The sequence below is a fragment of the Meles meles genome, chromosome 1 (genome assembly GCF_922984935.1).
Source record: "Meles meles chromosome 1, mMelMel3.1 paternal haplotype, whole genome shotgun sequence".
In the NCBI taxonomy this organism is placed as follows: domain Eukaryota; kingdom Metazoa; phylum Chordata; class Mammalia; order Carnivora; family Mustelidae; genus Meles; species Meles meles.
Genome location: NC_060066.1, coordinates 112,498,992 through 112,512,791, shown reverse-complemented (window position 1 = coordinate 112,512,791; position 13,800 = coordinate 112,498,992). Strand labels below are relative to the sequence as shown.

The following is a 13,800-nucleotide window of genomic DNA, read 5'->3' as shown; positions in this document are numbered from 1 at the left end:
AGTTACTTAACCAAACAACCCAGTAAGGTTGTTTAATATTAGGTTCCCCTTTATAGTTGGAGGAAAAGCCTCAGAGAGTAATTTTTCCAAGGTGACACAGCTAGTAAAGTTGGGAACAAGATTAGAGCTGAAGTTGAACTCCAAAGTCTCTGCTTTTAATTGTGATAAACATCCATCTTAATATTTATCCATAGGTTAAACAGCTCATGCTTTCATTATCTTTTCTACAGCTCTACACTATTAGGAGAAAACTAGTATTATTCTTGAGAGGCTTTTGGAAGGTATAGCCAATAAGACCTACTGATTGACGCTACACAAAAGATGAAGGACTGGGATATAGATAAGAAAGAAATCAGTGTGGGTTAACAGAGACAGTGAGAAAGTGAAATGGAAGGCAATCCTTGTTTAGGCTCCCTATATGGGAGCCTAAACTGGTAAAATCATAGTATCTTACATTTAGAATAGGCCAATTATATAACTTAATGTAATTTGCCTTCCACTCAACATGGACATGCCTTCTGCCATAATCTCAAAAGAAAGTTATTCAGCCTCTGCTGGAATAATTCCAATAATGAGGAATTCATAAGTCAAATATTTTAACCAAGGGTATGATGTGGATGAGAGAAGCAGAAAGTGAAGAATATGGCAGGCATGCAAAGGGAAGCAGATTTGGACCCAGAGTCCCAGCTTCTCTCTAGTTCATGACTTTAGGCTTTTCCCAAGGCCCATAACCATTCCTGCTCATGGATTCTACAAGTCATCGTTGTTTCTTTCTTCTTCTTCTTTTTTTTAAAGATGTATTTATTTATTTATTCGAGAGAGGCAGAGAGAGAGGGAGGAAGAGTGAGCACACAGATGGAGAGGGAGAGGGAGAACCAGACTCCCCGCTGAGCAGGGAGCCTGATGTGGGGCTCTATCCCACAACCCTAAGATCATGACCTGAGCTGCAGGCAGACACTTAACTGACTGAGCCACCCAGGTGTCCTGCCGTTGTTTCTTCATGATAAATTTCCTGTCCTTCTTTTTGCTTAGTTTCTGTTACTTATAAAAAAAAAAACACCCCCAAACAAACAAACAAACAAACAACCAATTAACTAATAGAAGAACACAGAATCATCCTGGGGTAACCCATTCTTGAAACAACATTCATGCTCACAACTTTTACTTTTTTCTTCTTAGACACACTAAAATCATAATCCCAGCAAGAGGACACTGCTCTTCTTAGGTCACTGATGAGCTATCAGAAGGCCGCAGTTTATCTCTGTATGAAACTGCCCAACACTTAGACCTCAGGAACTCTGGAATCTGAGTGACTTTTGTTTCTAACTTGAGCAACATTATGGCATTCACACACAGGCATCACCTTCGAGCTCCTGCTCTTTGGTCCTTTGAGCAATACAGGACCATGTAATAATGGTGAGCGCTGTGATCAGTACATGGAAGGTAGTTGACTCTTTCACAATTAATGGAAAAAGGGTATGAAGAAACATTTGTTTGGAACTTTAAAATTTGGAACTTTAAAATCGTTGTCTGCCTGAAACTTGATGACGCTGTGATCAGTGTGAAATGGTAAAAGTACAAGAATCTTGGAGCCTGTAAACATTGTACTAAAAGGAAAAGAGTGAACAGTAGCCTTGAATATCATAATTAAGAGTTGCCAGTTGGGACGCCTGGGTGGCTCAGTCGGTTAAGCGGCTGCCTTCGGCTCAGGTCATGATCCCAGTGTCCTGGGATCGAGTCCCACATTGGGCTGCTTGCTCAGCAGGGAGCCTGCTTCTCCTTCTACCTCTGCCACTCTGTCTGCCTGTGCTCACTCTATCTGACAAATAAATAAGAGCCCAGGACCTGACGGATTCCCTGGGGAATTCTACCAAACTTTCAAAGAAGAAATAACCCCAATTCTCCTGAAGCTGTTCCAAAAAATTGAAGCAGAAGGACAACTTCCAGACTCTTTTTATGAAGCCAGCATTACCCTGACCCCCAAACCAGGCAAAGACCCTACCAAAAAGGAGAATTTCAGACCAATATCACTGATGAATATGGATGCAAAGATTCTCAACAAGTTCCTAGCAAACAGGATCCAGCAGCACATTCAAAAGATTATCCACCATGACCAGGTGGGATTCATCCCTGGGTTGCAAGGTTGGTTCAACATTCACAAATCAATCAATGTGATAGAACAAATCAATAAGAGAAGAACCACATGGTCTTCTCAATTGATGCAGAAAAAGCATTTGACAAAATCCAGCATCCATTCCTGATGAAAACGCTTCAAAGTATAGGGATAGAGGGAACATTCCTGAACTTCATAAAATCTATCTATGAAAGACCCACAGCAAATATCATCTTCAATGGGAAAAAGCTTGCAGCCTTCCCGTTGAGATCAGGAACACGACAAGGATGCCCACTCTCACCACTCTTGTTCAACATAGTATTAGAAGTCCTAGCAATGGCAATCAGACAACAAAAAGAAATAAAAGGTATCCAAATTGGCAAGGAAGAAGTCAAACTCTCTCTCTTCGCAGATGACATGATTCTTTATATGGAAAACCCCAAAGACTCCACCCCCGAACTACTAGAACTCATACAGCAATTCAGTAACATGGCAGGATACAAAGTCAATGTACAGAAATCAGTGGCTTTCTTATACACTAACAATGAAAATACAGAAAGGGAAATTAGAGAATCGATTCCATTTACTATAGCACCAAGAACCATAAGATAGCTGGGAATAAACCTAACCAAAGAGGTAAAGGACCTGTACTCGAGGAACTACAGAACACTCATGAAAGAAATTGAAGGAGACACAAAAAGATGAAAGACCGTTCCATGCTCTTGGATTGGAAGAATAAACATTGTTAAAATGTCTATACTGCCTAGAGCAATCTATACTTTTAATGCCATTCCGATCAAAATTCCACCGGTATTTTTCAAAGAGCTGGAGCAAATAATCCTAAAATTTGTATGGAATCAGAAGAGACCCCGAATTGCTAAGGAAATGGTGAAAAACAAAAACAAAACTGGCGGCATCACATTACCCGATTTCAAGCTTTACTACAAAGCTGTGATCACCAAGACAGCGTGGTACTGGCATAAAAACAGACACATTGACCAGTGGAACAGAGTGGAGAGCCCAGATATGGACCCTCAACTCTATGGTCAAATAATCTTCGACAAAACAGGAAAAAATATACAATGGAAAAAAGAGTCTCTTCAATAAATGGTGCTGGGAAAACTGGACAGCGATATGTAGAAGAATGGAACTCGACCATTCTCTTACACCGTACACAAAGATAAACTCGAAATGGATAAAAGACCTCAATGTGAGACAGGAATCCATCAGAATTCTAGAGGAGAACATAGGCAGTGACCTCTTCGATATCAGCCACAGCAACTTCTTTCAAGATATGTCTCCAAAGGCCAAGGAAACAAAAGCAAAAATGAACTTTTGGGACTTCATCAAGATCAAAGCCTTCTGCACAGCAAAGGAAACAGTCAACAAAACAAAAAGGCAACCCACGGAATGGGAGAAGATATTTGCAAATGACAGTACAGACAAAAGGTTGATATCCAGGATCTATAAAGAACTTCTCAAACTCAACACACACAAAACAGATAATCATATCAAAAAATGGGCAGAAGATATGAACAGACACTTCTCCAACGAAGACATACAAATGGCTATCAGATACATGAAAAATGTTCATCATCACTAGCCATCAGGGAGATTCAAATTAAAACTACATTGAGATACCACCTGACACCAGTTAGAATGGCCAAAATTAGCAAGACAGGAAACAACGGGTGTTGGAGAGGATGTGGAGAAAGGGGAACCCTCTTACACTGTTGGTGGGAATGCAAGTTGGTGCAGCCACTTTGGAGAACAGTGTGGAGATTCCTGAAGAAATTAAGAATAGAGCTTCCCTATGACCCTGCAATTGCACTGCTGGGTATTTACCCCAAAGATACAGATGTAGAAAAGAAGAGCCATCTGTACCCCAATGTTTATTGCAGCAATGGCCACGGTCGCCAAACCGTGGAAAGAACCAAGATGCCTGAAGGGCATGGATGAATGGATAAGAAAGATGTGGTCCATATACGCAATGGAGTATTATGCCTCCATCAGAAAGGATGAATACACAACTTTTGTAGCAACATGGACAGGACTGGAAGAGATTATGCTGAGCGAAATAAGTCAAGCAGAGAGAGTCAAGTATCATATGGTCTCATTTATTTGTGGAGCATAACAAATAACATGGAGGACATGGGGAGATGGAGAGGAGAGGGAGTTGAGGGAAACTGGGAGGGGAGATGAACCATGAGAGACTATGGACTCTGAAAAACAACCAGAGGGTTTTGAAGGGGGGGGGGAGGTTGAGAAACCAGGTGGTGGGTAATAGGGAGGGCACGTACTGCATGGAGCACTGGGTGTGATGCCAAAACAATGAACACTGTTATGCTGTAAATAAACAAATAGAAAAAATTTTAAAAAAAAATCTTAAAAAAAAAAGAGTTGCCAGCAAATTCTTAAAACTTACTGAAGAAACCAAGAAATGCACATACCTAAATTTAAATCAACCTGCAGATACAGGATGAGATTTTCCACTAAAGGGTCAGAAGGTTGCAGAGATTTTACAATGACATCAGAGGAAGCAATAGCTAAGGACTTGTGTCTATTTATTCTTAAACAATTATTGAGTGCCTAATTAGAACTAGGATACGGATTAGGTAAGGAAGATGAGTGTAAAAAACAGTGTTAGCAACATTTACCCTGCATCTATCCACAGACCAAACTATGCTGCTTAGGAGAAGAGGTCTGCAAGTAAACATCAGCTCTTGTTTGACTTGAATGATTGCATACTTTAAAAAAGCACTTCTAAGGTGATGCTCTTGGCAGACAAAAGAATAGAAAGCCACTATATCTGTACTGATATCCAGTCATAGGCACTAGTACGCCCGAACTGGTGATTTAAAAAATTGAAATGCTTTCCTACATTTTAGTAAATAGAGGCTTCCAGGAGCCTCCCCCTTCTCCCCCCATCTTGGGGGCAGCAGCACCAGAATTCTTACAGCTTTCCCTGGGCAGGTCATCCAGAGTAGGTTCTGATTGGTCAGTTTCCACGCCAGTCAGTCAAAAGCTCCGCCTCCAGGAGGCCATTGGCTACCTCCAGGGAATCCGGAACGGTCCAGCCTTCCACCCAGGCGTGCACCCTGGCGCTCGCCCTTTGGCCACGCCTCTGGGTACAATCTCTGTCTGGGCTGAAGAGCGTTACTGCTGGAGTCTGTGCGGGTGGTTATTTTGAGTTATCATGCCTGACTAAACCTTACAGTGCGAGGTCTGAGGAGGCAGGAATTTGTCTTTTTATCTTTCAATTCGTTCACAGACCCTATCTGTGTCATTCACACAGAGGATGCAGACACTGAACTGAAAGTAAAGATTTGCGGGAGGAAGGTGGCTAAAAGAACAGTGTGCATTGTAAGTAATGTGAAGGCCTCTATTTAAAATAATGACTACTTTAGATAGCCTGCTTCACATATGAAGGCTTAGTAAAGTTAGCTCCTGCCTTCTAGAAGCTACCTCATGAAATGACTTCTTTCATCAAGTCTGTGTGGTTTCCCTACTTTGTCAGGAAGCGAGGCAAACAGCAGTCCAGGGAGGTCCATCACTTGAGTTTGAGGTTGGTGGGGTTGGGATGGGGTGGAGGGGGACGGGACGAGGGAAAATGGGGAGGAGCTGATAGGAAGGATAGTTAGGGTAGTTTTGATAACATCTAAAATATTTTATAAAATTTTAAAAAGTTTTTAACAGATTTCTTCCTTTACCTTAAGCAGCCTCTAAATCAAATCCTTTCAGGGCAGAAAAAGTGGTCATGTTTTAGTCCCCAGAGTCTAGTATCCCATACCTGGAACCTAGCAAATGCTCCATTCATGTTTATTGAATAAATGACCAAATGAATGGCGTGCTCATAGATTGGCACAACACTTCATTGCTTATATATAGCTCAATTCAAGGTTGATACTCTACTAAGTGAAGACATATCTGTCAACCATTCCCTTCATTTATCCAATTAAGTTATTAAAAAAAATTTGTTTAGATGTTATTTATTTATTTGACAGACAGAGATCACAAGTAGGCAAAGAGGCAGGCAGAGAGAGAGGGGGAAGCAGACTCCCTGTCTAGCAGAGAGCCTGATGTAGGGCTCGATCCCAGGACCCTGAGATCATGACCTGAGACGAAGGCAGAGGCTTAACTCACTGAGCCACCCAGGCACTCTATTCAAAAATATTTATTGTGCAATTACTATGGGCTAGGAATAACAGATACTGGTTTATACAAAAGTGAACAAAAGAAACAGGAAGTTTGTTGGTAGAGGTTACATTCTACCAGGCTCTGTCTCTCTCCCATTAAACCCAACCCAGCTCTACCCCCATTGCTTCCCACCCCTCAGTCTAGAATGATAAAAGCCTTGAGTGGCAGGGTTTTTTTTTTTCTTTGAACCCAGAGTGTCCACATAGATTGTCCCTCAGAACTGCAGCCCTACTCCCTTTCTGTGGAGTCTAAGTGGATTGAGTTTTCCTAGCAGCCATTACAAGCTCCCGGTTTTAGCTGCTATTGTCTCAACAAATGTCACTGTTGCTTGGCTTTCCCCTCATCCTCATCCTCATCCTCAGCTCCCTCTTTTCTGGGCCCTATCTTTTCTACTCACACTGGTATTCCAGAAATTAGTGAGCAGCTTTCTCACTGAGTTATTTTTCTTTACAATCGTAAGAGTCAGATATTTCAGTTATTACTGGTCTCTGTTATCCTTCCTTGTTTAGAAAGGAAGACAGACAGACTCATTCAGCCCTACCTCATTTCAGTGCCTGAAAACTGAATCCGATGTGATATTAAATGTAATGAAATGGGGGCACAACAACTTGCTGTTAATCCTTTCTTTCTTTTTATTTATTTATTTATTTTAAAAAAGATTTTATTTATTTATTTGACAGAGAGAGATCACAAGCAGACAGAGAGGCAGAGAGGGAAGCAGGCTCCCTGCCGAGCAGAGAGCCTGATGCGGGACTCGATCTCAGGACCCCGAGATCATGACCTGAGCCGAAGGCAGTGGCTTAACCCACTGAGCCACCCAGGCGCCCCAGCTGTTAATCCTTTCTTGTGATGAATTCCCTGTCTTCCAAAGGCACAATTTTTGTTAATCAGTCCCTTGTGATTGTCCTTTCCCTACTACTCCTGAGCCTACCCTCTCATTCTGTTCCATCTGATATGGGACCTTTTCCTCCCCACTTTGGGAGTATGATCCACCGATTCTGGAAATCTGACAGTCAAACCCAAAGTTCATTATGCCATTTCGTGAACCTCAGAGCCCTTAAGTGAATAAGAACCAAATCCCAGAAGCACTGTCGTTTTTTATACACTATTTATGCAAGCTGTTGCTTGTTGAGAATATTACAATGGCAGCTTTGAATTGGGGCTTTCAGAGATCAGAACAATCCTTTCTTCCTTTTCTAAATTGAGATCAAATTGCAAAGTAGAGAAATAATACTATGACTTTTATTACTGGTCAAACTAAATGGGGAACATGGATTTAGATCTACTATGACCCAGAGGTCTTGCTAACATTTTACTCCAGAATTAGGCAGACTTACTCAACTAGCTAGGAAACAGGCACCACTTAGCAGAGAACAAACCAGGATGCACCTGCATTGAGACCAGACTTTTCTCAAAAATACTCACCTATCTTTGGATACGCATCTACACCAAGAGGGACCTTGGCCATACAAGTCCCTACAATGGTCTTAGCACCTTTGTTTCCTTCCAGTTAAGAGGCCATGATAATCTCATAGACTTTTAGCTGTTGGCTTTCTACTAGCTGGGGAGAGGTTGTATCACAATATGCTTTTGTGAAGAATGTGACTTTTGTAAATTTTGTATGATATAATGACTTTCTTATCAGTCTCCTCACTGTGACTGTGTTGTACCTCAGTTTATGGCAAAGTATTGCTGCAAAAGTAAAATTTTTAGATTTTTAAAAAATTACCATATAATGTATTATTAGCCCCAGCGGTACAGGTCTGTGAATCCTCAGGCTTACATACTTCACTTGCCATAGCATGTACCCTCCCCAATGTCCATAACCCAGCCACCCTCTCCCTACTATTCCCCCCCTGGCAACCCTCAGTTTGTTTTGTGAGATTAAGAGTCTCTTATGGTTTATCTCCCTCCCAATCCCATCTTGTTTCATTTTTTCCTTCCCCACCCTCCAAACCCCCCACTTTACCTCTCAAAGTCCTCATATCAGGGAGAGCATATGATAATTGTCTTTCTCTGATTGACTTATTTCGCTCAGCATAATACCCTCTAGTTCCATCCACGTCATTGCAAACGACAAGATTTCATTTCTTTTGATGGCTGCATAGTATTCCATTGTATGTATATATGCCACTTCTTCTTTATCCATTCATCTGTTGATGGACATCTGGGTTCTTTACATAGTTTGGCTATTGTGGACATTGCTGCTATAAACATTCATGTGCACGTGCCCCTTTGGATCACTACATTTTTATCTTTAGGGTAAATACCCTGTAGTGTGATTGCTGAGTCGTAGGGTAGCTCTATTTTCAGCTTTTTGAGGAACTTCCATGCTGTTTTCCAGAGTGGCTGCACCAGCTTGCATTCCCACCAACAGTGTAGGAGTGTTCGCCTTTCTCTGCATCCTGGCCATCTGTCATTTCCTGACTTGTTAATTTTAGCCATTCTGACTGGTGTGAGGTGGTTTCTCACTGTGGTTTTGATTTGTATTTTTGATGCCGAGTGATGTGGAACACTTTTTCATGTGTCTGTTGGCTATTTGGATATCTTCCTTGCAGAAATGTCTGTTCACAACTTCTTCCCATTTCTTGATTGGATTATTTGTTCTTTGGGTATTGAGTTTGTTAAGTTCTTTATAGATTTTGGATACTAGCCCTTTTTCTGATATATTGTTTGCAAATATCTTCTCCCATTCTGTCAGTTGTCTTTTGGTTTTGTTGAGTGTTTCCTTTGCTGTGCAAAAGGTTTTGATCTTGATGAAGTCCCAGTAGTTCATTTTTGCCCTTGCTTTCCCTGCCTTTGGCGATGTTTCTCGGAAGAAGTTGCTGTGGCTGAAGTTGAAGAGCCACAGTTGTGGCTGCCTGTGTTCCCCTCAAGAATTTTGATGGATTCCTTTCTCACATTGAGGTCTTTCCTCCATTTTGTGTCTGTTTTTGTGTGTGGTATACAGAAATGTCCAGTTTCATTCTGCATGTGGCTGTCCAATTTTTCCAACACCATTTGTTGAAGAGAGTGTCTTTTTTCCATTGGACATTCTTCCCTGCTTTGACAAAGATTAGTTGACTATAGAGTTGAGGGTCTATTTCTGGCCTCTCTGTTCTGTTCCATTGATCTATGTGTCTGTTTTTGTGCCAGTACCATACTCTCTTGATGATGACAGCTTTGTAATAGAGCTTGAAGTCTGGAATTGTGATGCCACCAACTTTGGTTTTCTTTTTCAACATTCCTCTGGCTATTCTGGGTCTTTTCTGTTTCCATATAAATTTTAGGATTATTTGTTCCATTTCTTTGAAAAAAATAGATGGTATTTTGATAGGGATTGCATTAAATGTGTAGATTGCTTTAGGTAGCATAGACATTTTCACAATATTTGTCCTTCCAATCCATGAGCATGGAATATTTTTCCATTTCTTTGTGTCTTCCTCAATTTCTTTCATGAGTACTTTCTAGTTTTCTGAGTACAGATTCTTAGCCTCTTTGGTTAGGTTTATTCCTAGGTATCTTGTGGTTTTGGGTGCAACTGTATATGAGATTGACTCCTTAATTTCTCTTTCTTCTGTCTTGTTGTTGTTGTATAGAGATGCAACTGATTTCTGTGCACTGATTTTATATCCTGACACTTTACTGAATTCCTGTATGAGTTCTAGCAGTTTTGGAGTGGAGTCTTTTGGGTTTTCCACATAAAGTATTATATCATCTGCAAAGAGTGAGAGTTTGACTTCATCTTTGCCAATTTAGACATGTTTATTTTTGTTGTTGTTGTCTGATTGCTGAGGCTAGGAATTGTAGTACTAGGTTGAATAGTAGTGGTGATTGTAGACATCCCTGCCGTGTTCCTGACCTTAGGGGGAAAGCTCTCAGTTTTTCTCCATTGACAATGATATTTGTGGTGGGTTTTTTAAGATGGCTTTGATGATATTGAGGTATGTACCCTCTATCCCTACACTTTGAAGAGTTTTGATCAAGAAAGGATGCTGTACTTTGTCAAATGTTTTTTCAGCTTCTGTTGAGAGTATCTTATGGTTCTTGTTCTTTCTTTTAGTAATATATTGTATCACATTGATTGATTTGTGGATGTTAAACCAACCTTGCATCCCAGGAATAAATCCCACTTGTTTGTGGTGGATAATCCCTTTTGTGTACTATTGGACCCTATTGGCTAGTATTTTGGTGAGAATTTTTGCATCCATGTTCATCAAGGATATTTGTCTGTAATTGAGTTATAGTTTCAAAGCATTGTGATCTGAAAATATGCAGGGAATGATCCTAATCTTTTGGTACCAGTTGAGACCTGATTTGTGACCCAGGAAGTGATTTTTTTCTGGAGAATGTTCCATGTGTACTAGAGAAGAATGTGTATTCTGTTGCTTTGGGATGGAATGTTCTAAATATATCTGTGATGTCCACCTGGTCCTGTGTGTCATTTAAAGCCTTTATTTCCTTATTGATGTTTTACTTAGATGATCTGTCCACTTCAGTGAGAGGGGTATTAAAATCCCCTACTATTACTGCATTATTGTTGATGTGTTTCTTTGATTTTGTTATTAGTTGGTTTATATAATTGTCTATTCCCATGTTAGGGTCATAGATATTTAAAACTGTTAGATCTTCTTGTTGGACAGACCCTTTAAGTATGATATAGTGTTGGGGCACCTGGGTGGCTCAGTTGTTAAGCAGCTGCCTTTGGCTCAGGTCATGAAACTTGGGTCCAGGGAGCAAGCCCCTCATTAGGCTCTCTGCTCAGTGAGAAGACTGCTTCTCCCTCTCTCACTCCCCTTGATTTTGTTCCCTCTCTTGCTGTCAAATAAATAAATAAAATCTTTTTTAAAAGTATAACATAGTATCCTTCCTCATCTCTTATTATAGTCTTTGGCTTAAAATCTAATTTATCTGATATGAGGACTGCCACCCCAGCTTTCTTTTGATGCCCATTAGCATGGTACATTGTTTTCCACCCCCTCACTTTAAATCTGGAGGTGTCTTTGGGTCTAAGATGCGTTTCTTGTAGACAGCATATCGATGGGTCTTGTTTGTTTTTTTTTTATCCATTCTGATACTCTGTGTCTTTTGATTAGTGCATGTAGCCCATTTACATTCGGGGTAACTATTGAAAGATAAGAATTTAATGCTGTTGTATTGTCTGTAAGGTGACTGTTACTGTATATTGCCTCTGTTCCTTTCTGGTCTGTTACTTTTAGGCTCTCTCTTTGCTTAGAGGACCCCTTTTAATATTTCCTATAAGACTGATTTGATGTTTGGGAATTCTTTTAGTTTTTGTTTGTCCTGGAAGCTTTTTATTTCTCCTTCTATTTTCAATGACAGCCTAGCTGGATATAGTATTCTTGGCTGCATATTTTTCTTATTTAGTGCTCTGAATATATCATGCCAGTCCTTTCTGGCCTGCCAGGTCTCTGTGGATAGGTCTGCTGCCAATCCAATATTCCTACCATTATATGTTACAGACCTTTTGTCCTGAGCTGCTTTCAGGATTTTCTCTTTGTCCCTGACACTTGTAAGTTTTACTATTAGATGACGGGGTGTGGAACTATTTTTATTGATTTTGAGGGGGATTCTCTTTGCCTCCTGGATGTAGATGCTTTTTCCCTTTGCCAAATTAGGGAAATTTTCTGCTATAATTTGCTTCAATATACCTTCTGCCCCTCTCTCTCTTTCTTCTTCTTCTGGAATTGCAATTATTCCAATATTGTTTCATCTTAATGGAATCACTTGTCTCTCAAATTCTCCCCTTGTGGTCCAGTAGTTGTTTATCTCTCTTTTTCTCAGCTTCTTTATTCTCCATCATTTGACCTTCTATATCACTAATTCTCTCTTCTGCCTCATTTACTGTAGCAGTAAGAGCCGCCATTTTTTTATTGTACCTCAGCCATAGTTTTTTTTTTTTCTTTTAATTTCAACCTGGTTAGAATTTAGTTCTTTTATTTCTCCAGGAAGGGATTTTATTTCTCCAGAAAGAGATTCTCTAATGTCTTTCATGCTTTTTTCAAGCCAGCTAGCATCTTGATAATCATCACTCTGAACGCTAGTTCTGACACATTACTAACATTCATATTGATTTATGTCCCTAGCCATCACCTCTTGTTCTTTTTTTTTGTGGTGATTTTTTCCACATTGTCATTTTATCCAGCTAAGAATAGATGAATGAGAGAACAAAATACTAAAAGGGTAGCAATGACCCCAGAAAGATATACACTAATCAAATGAGAAATGACCTGAAACCAGGGCAGGGGGCAGGAGAAGAAGAAAGGAGGTATAAAAGAAAAAAAGAAAAAATATATATATTTTATATATTAGACTGGTGACTAGAATAGAGCCACACACTAGATTTTGAGTGTGTATTGGTCTGTTAGAAGGAACTACTGCCCAAAATTTTAAAGAAAGAAATATATATATATATACACACACACACACACAAATAAGGGTAAACACAATGAAGGGATGGAATATGACTATAAAGATGAATATTTTAAAAGATTCTAAAAAAGGAATTGATAAAATAAGTTGGTTGAAAAAGAAAAAAAAGAGGAAAGAATGTGATCAGGCTGGAGACTAGAACAAAGCCACGCACTAGATTTAGGGTATATTTTGATCTATTAGAAGAAACTGTATCCCAAAATTTTAAAGAAAGAAAAACCTATATGTATACAAAGAATAAGGTTAAATACAATGAAGGGATAGAATAAAACTATAACAATGAAAATTTTAAAAGATTTTTTAAAAGATATTGATAAGATATAATAGTTAAAAATGTTAAAATAGGAAAGAGGAAAAAGTTTAAAAATAGAATAAGAAAAAAAAACTTAAAAAATTTAACTTTGAAAGACTAAAGAATCATGGGGAAAAAGCCATTAATTCTATGTGTTGTTTTTGCCTAGCTGTGGAGTTCCTCAGTTCTCATTGATCAGTGAATTTGGTCTTGGCTGGATGTTCTTGCTACTCTTCTGTGGAAGGGGCCTGTTGCTGTGATTCTCAAATATCTTTGCCTGAGGTGGAATTGCACTGCCCTTGCTAGGGGCCGGGCTAAGTAATCTGCTCTTTTTTTTTGCTCTTGGTAGCCTTTGTTCCCTGAACTCTTTCCATACAGCTTTGGAGGATGGGAATGAATATGGGAGCCTCTAATCTCCAACCTTGGAGGATCTGAGAGCTCAGGTCCCCACTCCTCAATGTGCCTCATAGAAAAGCAGTCAATCCCTCCCGACTCCCTGGTCTCCGGCCATGCTCTGTGCTCACCTGGCCTGTGACCCAGCATTTCTATCTCTGGCACATGACCCTATTTTGAGTCTCCAAACCCAGCAGATTCCTGCAGTGCACTCCCATGCCACTCCTCCCCAGGAAGGAAGGTTAGTATCCCCAGATCTGCCACCTGTAGGGTCCCTGCTCGAAAAGCGGTGACCCAGCTATGCCTGGGATCACAGTTGAAGGTAACCCCAAGCTGAAAGAGCACTCCTCAGCTCCATCTCTGTAGCCAGCTT

General features: G+C 40.1%; 1 protein-coding gene across 1 annotated transcript in view; it reads left to right on the top strand.

Annotated features, from left to right (window-relative positions):
• Window positions 1-5,415: 5,415 nt before the first annotated feature.
• LOC123944152 (phosphodiesterase 4D interacting protein) overlaps window positions 5,416-13,800 on the top strand; it is a 235,459-nt gene continuing 227,074 nt past the window's right edge. Inside the window, exon 1 of the mRNA XM_046009099.1 lies at window positions 5,416-5,476. The gene's annotated coding sequence lies outside the window, so the exon portion shown is untranslated. The remainder of the gene's footprint in view (window positions 5,477-13,800) is intronic.